This window comes from Stegodyphus dumicola, chromosome 2, assembly GCF_044657685.1.
Source record: "Stegodyphus dumicola isolate Sdum_Otavi_A_Nest chromosome 2, ASM4465768v1".
NCBI lineage: Eukaryota > Metazoa > Arthropoda > Arachnida > Araneae > Eresidae > Stegodyphus > Stegodyphus dumicola.
The window spans coordinates 221,138,031-221,153,404 of NC_140769.1; the positions used below are offsets into that span (position 1 = coordinate 221,138,031).

At 35.0% G+C, this 15,374-nt stretch overlaps 1 protein-coding gene across 1 annotated transcript in view; it reads left to right on the plus strand.

Annotated features, from left to right (window-relative positions):
- Nucleotides 1–5,030: 5,030 nt before the first annotated feature.
- The window catches only part of LOC118183246 (neuronal acetylcholine receptor subunit alpha-10-like), a 213,289-nt gene continuing 202,945 nt past the window's right edge, over nt 5,031–15,374 (plus strand). Inside the window, exon 1 of the mRNA XM_085811797.1 lies at nt 5,031–5,235. The gene's annotated coding sequence lies outside the window, so the exon portion shown is untranslated. The remainder of the gene's footprint in view (nt 5,236–15,374) is intronic.

Consider the following 15,374-nt stretch of genomic DNA (forward strand, 5'->3'; position numbering starts at 1 on the left):
ACGAAATCTTGGTTCTATTTATTCACCTGCACTGTTTACAGGGCAGTCCAGTTAGAGCTGGTTGAATCGATGTCTACCGACTTGGTGACAAAAGTCTTCGCCAAAGTCTGTCAGGAGGGTTTTCTTTGTTCGTATCTTTCATTCTAATTTTGCTATTTTTCGCAGTTTAAACGTTAATAGATTGAGAATCACAGCATGCACAATTCTACAGAAGAAAAAGCACTTATGCCCAAAATATGTCGCCACAAATTCAAGTACTCTCAAATAAAACGCTAAAATTATCAGTCTGAAAAAATAAACAAATAACTAACTAAAGCAATACATGATATTACAATAATACATAAAAGTAACGATGTAATTAAAGGAATTTAAATATTTACAGAAACTGACATTACTAATTTGAAAAATTAGTAATAATAATATATTGCTTACGCATCCTGGAGCCCACTGTCAAGAGAGCAGATTTCGGGTACTGCAGGCCTTGGCCCATTAGGGCTGTTACACCACTGAGTTTAGTTTTAATAATATATGATTAAGATTATATTCTTTCAAGGTATAATATATGCTTTATGCCGCCCACACGGTATAGTGGTTAGCGGAGCCTGACTGCGATACCAAAGGGCTTGAGTTCGAATCCCGGAGAAGGCATGGATGTAAAACTGTCTGTCGCTTCATAGGAAGCAATATTGGCTGGCTGTTAGGTGCCTCCATAATAAAATGGCACCACTTCTGACCTTAGTAGCGGCCAATGCCGTTGTGCCCGCCCCTGGGGAAAAATATATGCTTTATTTCCATGTGCTTCACAGGTAGAAAAATAACCTTTATCACCATCTGACTATTACTGTTATTATGACACAAATTACCTTTTTTGTGAAACAGCTTGTTAAACTTTAAATTTTGTCATAACACATTTTTTCTCAGATAATGTTCTGTTAAAAAAATAAAAGGCTGAAGAAAGAAATGGCAATAACATAACATACGGCATCATACAGTGTAAGCGTAGAGTCTTTCCCTAATTACAAAAATTCACTGCGCGAAACATAATTAAACAAAAATGACTTTCTTTTGGAAATGGTAAATTCGATAACTGAGTTTTTTTTATGAGCAATATTAACTCAATAAATTGCAATGCATTACACCTCTTTACCTTAAGAATGTCAAGTCTTTATTTCAGCTCACGGCACGTGTTTTTTGAATATTTGGTTTGTAACACCTGACACAGCATCCGTTATTCTTACGTTTAAATAAGTGATATTAGGGAACTGATATGGCAAAGGGTCGATCCATGACATCTCTTTGATTTATGAAAACACTCAAGAATTTTATCATTCGCACTAGGACTGCCACTTCTTGTAACATAACTAAAGTTATAAGTTTCTTTAAAACAGTACTAACTTCTAAGCCGCCTTTAAAGGGAGAAGTAGTTTCATGATACTACGAAATATATTTAGTTTTTTCTTTCATCGATATATCTTTTTACTAACCATTCTTTGTTTATTACTACTGTTGCATATCTACTGCATGGTAAAGATTATAACAATTGTAGTTGTCTTGTCCATGTAGGTTATGGAAGAATAGTTGCCAGAGCCCCAAGGAGGTTGGACTTCTACCCCAGCTTTGAGAAACAGCACCCCAGGGACCGGTGGTTCGACTGTCTTCCAACCCTCTCCCCTACCACCGGATTGTAATAGTAGGACTACATAATGATAAAAATTTAATAGCTCTATCTCCCATGGTTGTTTCGTCTGAAATCTTTGTAATCAGAGAAAGACGTTACGCTCATATTCTACGTCCTATTATTTTGTAAAATAAACAAATATTTGAGATATATTTCATAATACTGCTTCAATATTATAACCAGCACAATAACGATGAGTTCACTATAAGAGGAGATACACATTCTAATCCTGAGAGGTTAAAGCTGATTACAAATAAGCAAGCATTAACTGTAACTTTTACTGTGTTATACTTAGAGTATAATTTATTTAACTGGGAGGTACTGTTATTACTGCTGAGAATTACCCTTGTTTAAGATTATTCGGAATTGAAGTTAAATTTTCTTATCATTACTTATGTTACCGAGGTTAGTTTGAATAAACGGCAATTTCTGAACCTTTGCTTGTAACGTATCTGAATCAATTTTAATTAACGTGGTGAAATTTGTGATAAGTAATAATTCCTATATTTTACTAACAGTCAAATTCCGAGTTAAACTCTATTCTGTCTTTCTTAGCATATGCCACAATTTGAACGTACAATAGGAAATTTAAAGGCATGCGGTATGGTATGAAAGTAGGAATTTAACCCTGAGGCTATGATTTGTTAGAATATTCGCCACTGTGAACTAACTTCTGCTGAATCGGTTGCAAGTCAGAAATTATATTAGACAACCGCTGTGCCTTTGACACATAAGTTAAGCGTTTTGCTGTAGTATAGACCGACCAGGTGTTTAGTTTTAAATTGAATCTTAGTTTTGTATACATTTGAAATTTCGGTCCGTGATACTTAGTTGACAACCATTCAGTCGACGAGACACTTAGAGCCGACACATACATTTAGCTGACACGAACAGTTAGCCGACACAACAACTAACCAACAGTACATTTTGCCGACACGATCATTTAATCAACAGGTCATTTAACTGACATGGCTATTTAGCCGACAGAATATTTAGCCAACAAGATATAGATATTTAGCTGAACTCTCGCTTACCTTACAACACGTGTATACAGACAAAAAATACTATAATATTTTAGTAAAATTTGTCATTATTTCTGAGAAAAAGTCTGTTTCAAGGGTACTCAAGGAGAAGGTTTATGATTAAGCACCATATTTTTTACTTCATTGAATGTTGAAAAACTCTGGATTTTAAAATTAGACAGAAAAGAAATATTTTGGCTTAGAGTTTGAACTAAATTTCAAAATTAATAAGACGTATTTTTTATATTCTGTTTTGGTTTGGTTTGTCTGATTATGGCAAAGCACTCGAGGTCTATCTGCCTAAGGAAAGGAATGCCTTTGTGGAGGATTTTCGATGAGAACTGGCTCATATACATGTTACACATGGAGAAAGCCACGAAAACGTCCGCGCAACCAACCCGTTTTTCCGTTTTCCAATAAAGGGCCGAAAGACCAGAATTCAGCAGGTTTACTGTTCTCCTGTTGTTGGGCTTGGACTCTGCATTTCAGAAGTGGGATAGAAATTTTCAGCAGTCGGAAGAGCGAAATGCCTACTATACATCCTGTCGGGCTAGCTATCCGTGTCGACTAACTGCTATCGGTTAAGTGTCTCATCGGCTAAATGATTGAAGTCTAAGTTTCCGCTACAGTTGAAATTTAGTTAAGGGGGAACCAGCCTCATCTTTGTAACAGGTTTAGTTCAAAAAGTTATCTTAATTGCGTTGCATTTTCAATTGTCAACCAGAAGGAGTTGCTTAGCAAACTTTTGTTTTTAGTCCAAAGGGACAATTTGGCCTGAAGGACTATCAATTTCGTTTTGGCATTTTGCGTCGAAACCTTTAAAAAGCTGTATCACTTTTCAGATCGTTCCCACCAAATATATAGCCCTATATTACATTTGAAGAAATTTAATAATGAAGAATCTACATATATGTATGTATGTTTCTCGCATTGTGATAAAACAACGGTCCCTAGAATCATCAAATATTGAATGATGTAGCCCTACTGCGAATATGGGCATATGGAGGCCAAAATTTGAAATTTAGAATTTGTTTTATTGTCGATTTCATATTTTGTAAAACTTTAACGAATTTTTGATTAACAAAACTCAAGGATTTCAAAGCAAGCGATACCAACGTTGTACAGAAAAAATTATCTCCAGCGCGTGAGACTGTGTATCGGGAAATTCTAAAGATATGCTCAATTTAAAATTATTTTGCGATATTGTTGTTCAACTGAATTTTATGGTTTAAGTGCGAGGAACATGATATTTAATAAATAAAAGTAACACACAAAATGTTAAAAAAACGCCCCTTTGGACATAATTTAAAATCTGAAACCTTTCATATTTTTCTTTTTTTTTATTTGCTTTTCTGTTTGAAATTAAACTGTTCTTAACTGATAGCATGTCATCAGGTTAAGATAACTATATTTTATTTGTTAACCGTTGGGCTCACAGTTCATTGTAAATTACTTTCACATCATAGTGTGTTAAGTGTAATGTGATCACTAAGTTTCTGTTAAGCACTCTCTGATCTTTCCATAACCTTATGTAGAGGTAAATGATTTTCAGTTTGACTGTGTTTGTATTTAATTCATTTACTAGGCGTTCTATGGGTATCCAAAAGAGGGAGCAAATGGTGTATTTGCCTCCTTCTATAATCGAATAAAAAAAGGGGTTTTTATATTGTTGAAGTTTTATATTCTATAATCTGATACATAAATTAAATAATTAAGTAATAATAATTGGCGTAAGTGTTTGTCTTTAACATCAGTCTTCCCCGAAAAATTTTCTGCAGGTGCTATAGTGATTACTCATAGCTTTAACAATACAGCTTTAAAGATAGCTAAGATGTAGTCTGAGCAAGGTAGCCATATAAGTAAATCCTGCATTTATTGAGATAAAATTTCGATTTTATGTTGCAGAAGTAAGTATCAAATTCTAAGACTCGGTTTGAAAAAAAAAAAAAAAAAAAAAAATTGGGGTGCGAAAGGTTATTTTTTAAAGTAATTCTAAGTTTCAAAATGAATTATTCTGTTATATAAAAGAGATCGAGTTTATTCAGTGTTAAAAGTGTTTTCTGTATATATGAATGAAATGCATTTCAGTGGCCTCATAGAAGTGAAAGATAACGCATTTCTTCCCCCTTCGCGCATTTCCTCTTTTTCTGATTTGAAATAAACAAAATGCTTTAAGCCCCGGCGCCGAATTGGAACTCCATCCAGAAACGCAGTTCCTGCGCAACAGAACGTTTCGTCATTTTGCATTCACTCCTCGAAACTCAAAATCTGAATCTCGAATGTTCACCCGACAGCGTTCCTTGCCACATCGTGGCGCTAAAAAATTGTTCCAGGGTTTTCAGCCCGGCTCGAAGAGTGACGGTGGCGCCTGCATCGCTCTCCTTCCATCCATCCGTTTCCCCTGCCTTTTCTTCGACTCCCTCTCCTCTTTTCTTCTTAATCTTCGCTCCGTCACCAGCGCCCCCTGTCGCCAGATCCCTCGCTCCTGCCGTGCGGCACGAAATGGATGCGTGGATCGCCCGGTGCAGCACAGCGGTGAGTGAACTCTTGTTCTCTGTTTCTTTGATGTAACCTTTCCAGAAGAAATCGGGTTCGATTCTTTTGCGTATGTCTGTTTTAGGTGGAAGGGGGGACATGAACTTCTTCCGCACACGTGACTATGGATGAAGAGTGTTCCGAGGACAGGATGAATATGATGGATGCAATCTTCCTGTTCTGCAGAGTCCTCGTAGGTGGGAGCACGGGAAGTGGTTGGCAAATAATAGGATCTTGAGAGATCAAAAACCGCGTGGTGCTGATACGATACTTGGGGCAGCTGTGCACGAGGTTAAATGGAAGAGGGAGGTGCTCCTCTCGGTTGTTATCGTTCTCCGGGATGAAAACGTTCTCCATTTCCTCGCGGCACGGTGTCGGAAAAGGGGGAAAAGAAGAGTGCCTTGCCCCTTTCTCTTTTCCCATCCCGCCGGCGGGATGACCGGATGGACGGAAACGCAGATGTTCCGATTCCCCGAAACGGGAATTCCGGGAGCGTTCGATCCAAAATGGAGGAATGGGAGAACGGCACTCATTCGGAATTAGGTCTAAATTTAGAAAAAAATTCGATTCGGAGCACGAGAAGGAAGGATAAACGAACAATTTGAGGGGGAAAACGGCAAACGATTCTTAAATGACATAACAATCTCACGAAGTTGTAACATTTGACTCGAAAATCTAAAAACGTAACGAAGCATTTGAACTAATTGAAATGGTTAAAATTAAGTTAACTGTTGAACTAAAGAAAAGTCCTAAATAGTGTTTCAAATGATAGCAAATAATCTAATTTATTTTTCTAAAATGTAATTGGTAATTAAACACATAACTGAATTCTGTCTAATATCTGTAGTATATAATTTTGTTATTATAATATGGAATTGAAATTTAACCTTTTTACAAAAAATTACATGTGGCGTAAATGTTTCGGCGCCTATTCGTAAATAAGTGTAACAATATCCAAAGAAAACTTATTAATTCCTCAGAAGTCAACACAAAACAATTACGTTAATCAATCATGCCGATATTTAAAAATTTGTCAAACTTCAGGCTGATCTTGGCACTGGTTTCCATATAAAAACCTTTGTGCATATCAAGAGAAAACCTAGTCTGTTGAAATATTATGCCCGGAAAGTTTTATTGGAAACAATCCCCAATGCAAATCGGAAGTTTTCCTAGTTTTGGGTTTCAAGCTAGAGTGTTTCTGTTTTGTTCATTACAATAGCACAGTTTAGGAAAAAATTTATTTCTGATAGAAAGGACTTCCTTCCTAACTACATTCCGTTCTTCCACTGAACTTTCATTTCATTTCATAATAAATTAACATTTTCTAAATAGCAACAATAAAGGATACGTATTTTCTACTTAATTAAGTGGTACTTAATTAATTTCTACTTAATTAATTCTAATTTTCTATTAAACTACTAAAGTTAAATAAGCTCTTAATTAAAAGCACAAATGAATTTTAAGCAATGTGTGATTCATTTCTGATTCTTCTAGTATTTTCTACAATCTATATTACGCTTACTGACTAGAAACGTGGGATAATAATTGTTGAATATCCTACTACTCACACTATTCAAACGGCTAAGATTATGGGCACGAGTACAATTTTAGTAACATCATTGATTGCTAAATCAGAAGGTTTACGTTTTGAAAAATGGCGACGCAATTTTTTGTCTGGAAAAGAAAGGAGACTCACCTAAAATTACGAAATTATAAATAGCAAGATAAAATATTTTATGTGTGTAAAATCAGTAATTCGATGGAACACAAAAGTGCAATCTGTATATTATTGAAAAATGAAAAGCCTGCGGGTATGGGGGTTCATCACGCTGAGGAAAGATGATGCCACTTAGATGTACCAACTTTTAAATGCACGTAGTTCTGCACACCAGCATAAACATCTCGAAGCCCGAAATTAGAATTTTTTTATTTATTTTAAATTTTGTGAAAATTTAGCGAGTTTTGTATACAAAAATATTTTCGAAATTAACGTATATTTTACTTACACTAGCACATTGTTATAATGAGGCATGAGTCTTTTATGACATCGAGCACAAGCGATGAAATTTGGAAATGCAAAGTGGAAAGGAGCAAAACGGAAAATTTTAAGAAAAGATTTATTGTACAGATTGTTTATTTCTGAGTGAAATATGTATCATTTCCCTTTTATATTAACAGCGATAATATTCATTATTTTCTTTAATTTTAACTAGCTGCTTACACGACAAGTATTTTTAAAGAGTTAAGAATGATTATTTTAAAAATAAGTTCTGCAATAAAATATAAATTGCAATCTTCTAGGTTTAATATTAAATTATCAATAAATTTCATTTTATTGGTTTCGGTCGGTGTTATTTTACTTTAAAAAGAAAAAAAAAACATACTCATTATTTTTGTTTGTGTTTTAAAAATATTACAGGAATTGTAGTTTTTTATAACCAAATGTATCTTGTTGTAAAAGAAATTTGAATTGGGATGTTTTATAGGCCTTACTTTCCAAGCCGCAGGAACGCCAGATTTTAAAACCTTTGAACTCTTAACTTGATTTTAAGGATGACATTATAAACTTATTTATAAATGGTAGCAATGTTATATTTATTATGAACAATTTCTAAAAGTTTAAGCACTAAAGAAGAAAAAGAGGTTATAAAAATTACCTGTTAAAATTCAATGAAACTTTCACAGGTCATGGATAATAACAAAAGACACCTCTAGTGGGGAAATCCAAATAAAATGATTAGTGAATGACTTAGTAATAGTAAAAAAAAAAAAAATTAGGATTTGAGGCGAAAAAAATTTTCATTGGTAGAGATTTTTCAATATGGAATACGATGACTCGTTAAATACATTCCCTCCGGAGTCGGTTTCATGTCAAGATTAACATCATCTACAGTGGTTAGGGCTATCTATGCCTGTTCAGAGAGTAAACATATTCTTAGCTAGCTAAGGTTCCGACATGGGTTCGGGTTAAGGCGAGAAATTAAATATCTTCAAGGTATGTCTTATATGTTCTTCACGGGATTGAAGTCGAGTGATTTCGACGGCCATACGATACGAAGCAATATTTCCGATTTTAAATACTGGATGACAATGCGAACTTACTGATAAAAAAATACCAAAAAAAAAAAAAAAATGGTGTGAGAACCCAAAATTCTCATGCCTTTTAGCCCAGTATGCTCGCCCATTTCAAAGAGGAAAATTAGCATAATAACACAATTGACAGTACAGAGCCAGAACAGTCACAGTACAGTACCACACACAGCAGTCACAGTACTGCGACAGAAGATGTGAAAATCAGTGGGCCCACCGGTAGCACTTCTTTCATAAATAATCAAATCACCATCTTTGGACGCTTATATTTCACCGATGTTGCTGGCTAACAGCAAATAACAGAAGTTCCTTAGGCCAATAATTAACAGAAATTAGTCTGTTGGCAAATCACAAGTAACTGCATCGTTACCCTATGGTTGTGGAATCCAGCTGCGGTTATATGGAGCTCAGTTTAAACAAACTCCTCAGTGTGAATTAAAAACCCCTAATCATCTTTTATGGGAGGCCCGGTGGCTCAGTGGCTAGCGTGTCGCGCTGCAGCACCACAGGTCCGGGGTTCGATCCCCAGGCTGGGCAAGGTTGACGATAAAATGAGTAATGAGTACGAAGTTCGCTTGGGACTAAACACCGGAGGTCCTGAGACAAGCTGACCACTCGTTCAGGCTAAGATGCACAAACACCACAAAGCCCACGGTCTAGAAAACAGATATCAGGGCACTGCCAGCCATGGCTCCCTAAGGGCTGTTTGTGCCGGCGAGTTTAATCATCTTTCATGTCTGCAGCCCTCTGTAAACAGTTTGCTGAGATATCGTTTTCCTATCGATGCTGCAATCTGATTTACAGTGGTAGAGCTATAACGTAGAACTTGCAGATCAACGGCTTATAGGTAAAGCTTGCAGAAAACTGTCACCACGAAGAGTTACGACCCTTAAACATTGTGATTCTTGAACCCTTTAGTAACTGTGACTTCATTTACTGATATTCACAACACTATTAATTCAGTTTGATAGTGCACCAAATGTACAAAATACGCACCAAGGACGGAACTACTGGCATTCAAATTCTGGGCGTCGTGTTGCTGGTCTTTCAAAGCTGCACTATTTCTCATCACTTCGCGCTACTAAAATGATGTCACCTAATAATTGTTTCAAAATTAGGCTGCATTTCAACTTTCTTTCTAAAATCCATAATGCGGAGATGAAGAGGGAGGGCGGAAATACGGAAAGCTTTTATATCTTTCTGAAAATGTTGATATGCAAACTTTTTTTCCTCTATGAGCCAGTTTCTGCATCAGCACATCTCTTAGGATACAAAACGTATGATTACACATCAGTTGTTTCGAAGAGCATGCTAATTTTTCCGCTTTTTCTTAACTTTTGGACACCAGTATGCTAATAAATGCGCTAGTAGTTTTATAATGAAGGGAAGTGTGACTGTTGTGCACATTTAGTATAAAGTAACTATTCACGATAGATTTGTAAGTAACATATCTGTAAACAGGAAAAATATTAAACATTTTCCTACACAGAAATTTTCACATTTTCCACATGCGAGTTACGGAGTTCCGACATAATTCAAGTGACAATAGAGTTCTTGCTATTACTTGCATCAAATATACATCAATAGTTTCAGAAGCTGTCTGAATACTTTGTACCTAACTCTGACAGATCTTTGTCGCTGTTCTGCGACTAATCTGATTTATCTGACAATAACATAAGATCAAGACCATGAATTTTATCGTTGCCAAGAGGCATGGTTTGTGGTTGTTATTGACTTAGTCCTTAAGCACTTTATAACTGAATAAATTCGACCTTGGCAGCCCAAAATTTGCTTAGCTAATTCTTAGCTTTGAAGGAAAATCCCCAGGGACTCATTTTAGGCCTCTCGCCCTTCTTTCCCTACCATCAACTTCCAGAAAGGACATTAGGCTGTACAGTATTGTAATATCTTCTGTGCCGTAGATGTCCTATATACTTATAAACATTCACACCTTCTCTGGGTTTCTAGCCCAGGCCCATGGCTAAGGCTGCCGGTTTCCTTATCATCATGCCAGCAGGACGAATATAGTCTTTAAGTAGTGATAGTACATAAACATCATTTTAGCATACCGTAAGAAACGTAAAGAATAAATTTTAGCATACCGTTATGCAAAGTTTGTAATAAATTCGGTGATTCAAAGCATTTCATCGAGGACTGTTGCCTGACTGGAAGTGTGAGAGAAAAATATAAATTTGAGAAGTTTGAGGATTTATTTAGTAACTATAAATTGTTTAGAAAATTTGCAAGATATATTATGCAAACTGTGAAAGAGAATAAGAAGAATATTGGTATGGAGATATAACAAAGCAGAAAATCATACTGAAAACAGAAGTAATTGAGGTAACTTATAAATTTAAGATGAATTTTGATAATATAAAGAAGATTCGAATAATAATAACTAATTGAAAATAAAACTTATAAAGATTTTAAACTTAAGAAAAATCACAGAAATGGAAACGACACATTTATATACTATTTCAACCGAGAGTGTTTGGAATGTATGTATCTACTTTACGTTTTCTTGTTATGCCTTTGTTGCTTGGCCTGTCTTCTCATAGCCGTATGGCAGGTTTCGCCTGCTAGGTGGGCTGGGGGACAGTGCTTAGGACTAACTAACTAACCGTTAAGAAATGTCTAAAGAGCAAGTCTAATGAGATATCCAGTGATCTTAAGAGCTAGTCGCAAAATCTAATAGTAATCTTAAGAGCTAGTTTAATCATTCTCAGTGAGTACCATAACCAATCCATCAGCAAGGTAGGTATATACTGATGAAGCGTTGTAGTTCTGCATAAGGTTCGACGATTCTTCTGTCTATTGATAATTTATCCTTTCCTCTATCATAAACAATTGCTTTCCACAAAATTAGCATTCCATTTATTGTGATATTAATTTTTATGTATCGAAGGTGTTACATCAATAACAAAGTAGATGAAATTCTCATAATTCAGTATTATTAGATGTTGGTACAGTTGTGACTGGTGGAGCGCTGTATGGAAATTATATCTAGTAGCGGAGTGCCGCTTGGGAGCGACGCCTTTATTTTTCTCTGCACCTAATCCTCAGCTGCGAAGTATTACAAATAGTTATGCTGCTATGCGTGTATTTCTACTGTCACAGAAAAGTTCAACAGTGGCTTTATTGTCAGTCGCATGGAGCTGCTGACCACCTATTTTTTATTTCTTTCGCTTTACGTTATGTTTATATTAAATTTAATAAATGTTCCGCTTGGTTTATAGAATTTTCCCCTCGATTACTTCATTCTAGGTTAAACATGGAATAGTAATGATATAGAGAATACGCCTAAACGATTTGTAGTAATCTTCTTAAATATTAAAAGTAACCTGCCAGAGCGAGGCGTATATTTTAAAGCAAAATTTATCACTAAGAAAATCTGGCACATAACAGATAAAATTAAATCTGTGATAATATGCCTCACGTTTCTTACTCAATTTACCTTGTTAACACAACTGATACGTAATTTTTTAGTTTGCATTTTTCTTCTTACTTCACGAAGTTTACAGTAAAAGGTACTAACATCATCTGTTTTCATTAACTTTTTAATAAAAATACTCTTCGATTTTTTAAAAGCGAAAATCCAAAATTTTCCATATTTTGCGAAAGTGTCAGTTCTATTTCGTATTCGTTAAGGCGCTTTTTTAACTTGATTGCTTTACTTGCCAATGGTTACAAGTAATATTCCATTTTTACGTTTACATCTTACTGCAGAGAAGGACACCAGCATCACCGTAAAGACCTCCAACACCCACACTGAGGAAAGTTCGAAATATTTCACACTTTCTCCCTTTGTGTTGCATGCAACTGGTAACATATGCCTAATAATTTCCCTTCGGCTTCCTAAAATGTGTGTGTGTTTATGGCAAAGCCTCGAGGGCTATCTGCCTAAGAGGAGGGATGCCTTCGTGGAGGACTTTCTAAGGGAAACTGGCTCGTATACACGTTACACATGGGGAAAACCACGAAAACACCCATGCAGCCAGCCCGTTCGCGGGATTCGAACCTCGGACCGAACTACCAGTGTTCAGCGACTTAACCGCTCGGCCGCTGGTGGGCCTTCCTAAAATGAGTAAGTCCTTTGATTCATTTAAACGTTCACCCTAAAACTCCCAGATTCGTATTAGCAATTTTCACATTCACTTTTAATGATAACTTGACATTCAAATAAAATCACATTGCCGTTTGACAAAAGCCATAGCATGCACTCGTATAAAATTGTGACTAACGGAACAGAAAAACAAACAAAATTGAATTTTGATCATTAAATGTTTCCATGATCGCTGAAATGCCCCAGTTTCGTCGTGAGCTAAATTTCTATATTGCAATAAATTCCAGTAAAATTTCTAGTCGATGACTAGTCGAAGTCTCTGCAACATAATGATTAGAATTAACAACCAGATATTTCTGTTAAAGTCCTCTGCAATCCCAAGCTGTGGTTGTCTAAAATAAGTAGACTTTTCTTTCTTATTGTTTTTTATCCGCTGACTCAAAACATTTTTTTCATACCATTCTGATTTCATGAAATTCCTATACTAATGCATGTTGTCTCGAACGAAAGGAAATCTAAAAGGGATTTTACTTTTCACAAACAGGTAAAGATCAAAAGCGAACAGGACAGGAGATTTTGAAAGGACACATATAGGTTTAGAGATTTTGAACGCTTCCAAAGAATTGCATTATGGCAAAATGCATATGCTTAAATAATGCATCTTCAATATTAGCCTCAAAGTTCCATTTGCTTTCACTCAAATGAGGTTTCCGTGTCCAAATTTGTCATTGACGAAGATGGCTTTGAACATGAAATAGTAAGTTACAATTCCAACGTTGGCAAATTGCATATTTCAGTGACCGTGAGACGATGAGACTGGATAGATATGACGTATTTTCACATGGTTACTGTCAACTGTAGAAACGTGGAGATAACGATTGATTACAATGGAAAATTTACAGAAAGGCAAACCTTGTATATTTCTTCATCGCTGCTAACTGAAAAGAAGAATTGCAGTAACTTCAGTGCAGAAATATTGGTGAGGACTGTGGAAGCGTTCGAAACGAAGAGCATTCTGAGCCAATGAAATGAGTCTGGTTGGTATTGTTGAATGTTGCTCTTCAGTTTGAAGACTTAACTTTATAGCGTGAACTATCGAAGTTTCTCTAGCGATAATCATGCTATCTCACAGTGCGATCGAACGCGTAGTCACATTTCATTGCCACAAAAGACAACGACCATAACTTTCAAATTCAAGATACTCGTAGATAGATATAATGGGGTGTGAAATGTAGTGATACCTCTTTTCAATGGATTCAGACGACGATAAGATACTAGCAATTGGCCTTTTTCTACTCTAACACGTCTTTCTGCAAGTCGCGTAATTCTATTCACCAACACTCAGCTCACATTCACCACTGACATCGCGAATCGTCATCTTAGCTTTTTCAATGAACTCCATTGCCTTTTTGCTTCTAATAAAGTAAAAGAAAACACTATATTGTAAAGCCAAGAGAAGGAACAATCTTGTATTGGCTCAACATTTCATTTAAGGCCCATTAACATTTCATTTAAGATTTCGAGGATCGGAATGGATTGGATTATTTAGATTGTGACAAAATAAGGAGGTCTATTTGCATAAGGAGAGGAGTTCAGTTGGGGACGGACAACATATTTACATATGAAGCAACCCACGGAGATTCCCAGCAAATGAGCTGTTCGCCTGAATTTGAATCCTAACTGAAATAACAATATTCAGCTGTTTTATCGTTTGGTCCCTGGTGGGCAATGATTTCGAGGCAAACGGGCAAAGTTCGTTCTTGTTTATTCTATTAATTCAGCAAAAGTCTTTTTTAGAAGAAGGATGTACGTTACTCTTCATTGAAAAAAGTAATTTTTTTATTCATCTACGGTGAATTAATTTTAATTTTTATCTTTATTTATTTTTTTAACTTAAATTAAAATTTTATTTATTTCTTTATTTGTGCTTATTCTTTATTTTAATTTATTTATTTAATTTTTTTTACTATTTATTTATTTATTTGCCTAGTTTTTGCATTTTACATCGGTATGTAAACCGACTCGTGGATGACCAAACCAGGGGATTTTTGAAGCATTGAAACAAACCACTTATGCATTTTGCACTTTTTAATTTTCTTCAAAATGCGATTTAGAATACTTTAGTTTCACAGCGGGTCTTTCTTATAATGTTTAATATAGCTGTGATGTCGTTTTGCTGTTCAGTGTAAACCAACTATATTGTTTTTATAAAATTATAAATGTATTTTCTGTCTGAAATTCAGTTCTCAGCGTTTATTAAAAATGCATTATATAAATATAGTGCATAGACTGCAGTTAATAAATAATATGTATTTACATATCCCTCTCTAATAATGTAAAACGTACATTAATAGTCTTAATAATAAGAACCCACATCATGTGAAAATATTTTGTTTCTGATAATCTATATTAGAAAAGAAAATTTTCAGTCAGCTCTCCTGGTTCAAGAAAATTTGCTTTATGCCAGCTTGCTTTTACGAAGGATCTAAATTTTATATAAGTATTCTATACCTAATTTCCACATAAATAATGTAAGCAATTTACTTCTATTTTATATAAATTTTTATATTACCCGTATGTTACTATAATATGTGGTTATTTAAGGTTTTAAGTGTTTTAGAGAGGCTAGATACCATAAAATTCGATTTATTATTTTCTTAACATAAAAATGCTAAAAATCGTTATCCGTATAAATTAATGAAACTCAATTTACCTGGATTTCCGTTATATGAAGCTCTAATTAGTAGGATTTAAGGTATCCGGAATTTAAACTACCTGAAATTTTCATTTCTTTTGTTTTGTTTTCAAGTTTTCTTCTGTTTTCAAGTACAATTAAATTTGTTGATTTATTTAAGAACCTTTAACAATTAATCGTCTACTTAAATGATAAAAAATACAAATACCTATTTTAAGTTTTGGAAATCATATGAAACTTTAATGCATATCTTTCAAAAACTTAATTTCCGAAATACGGCTGACGAATTTT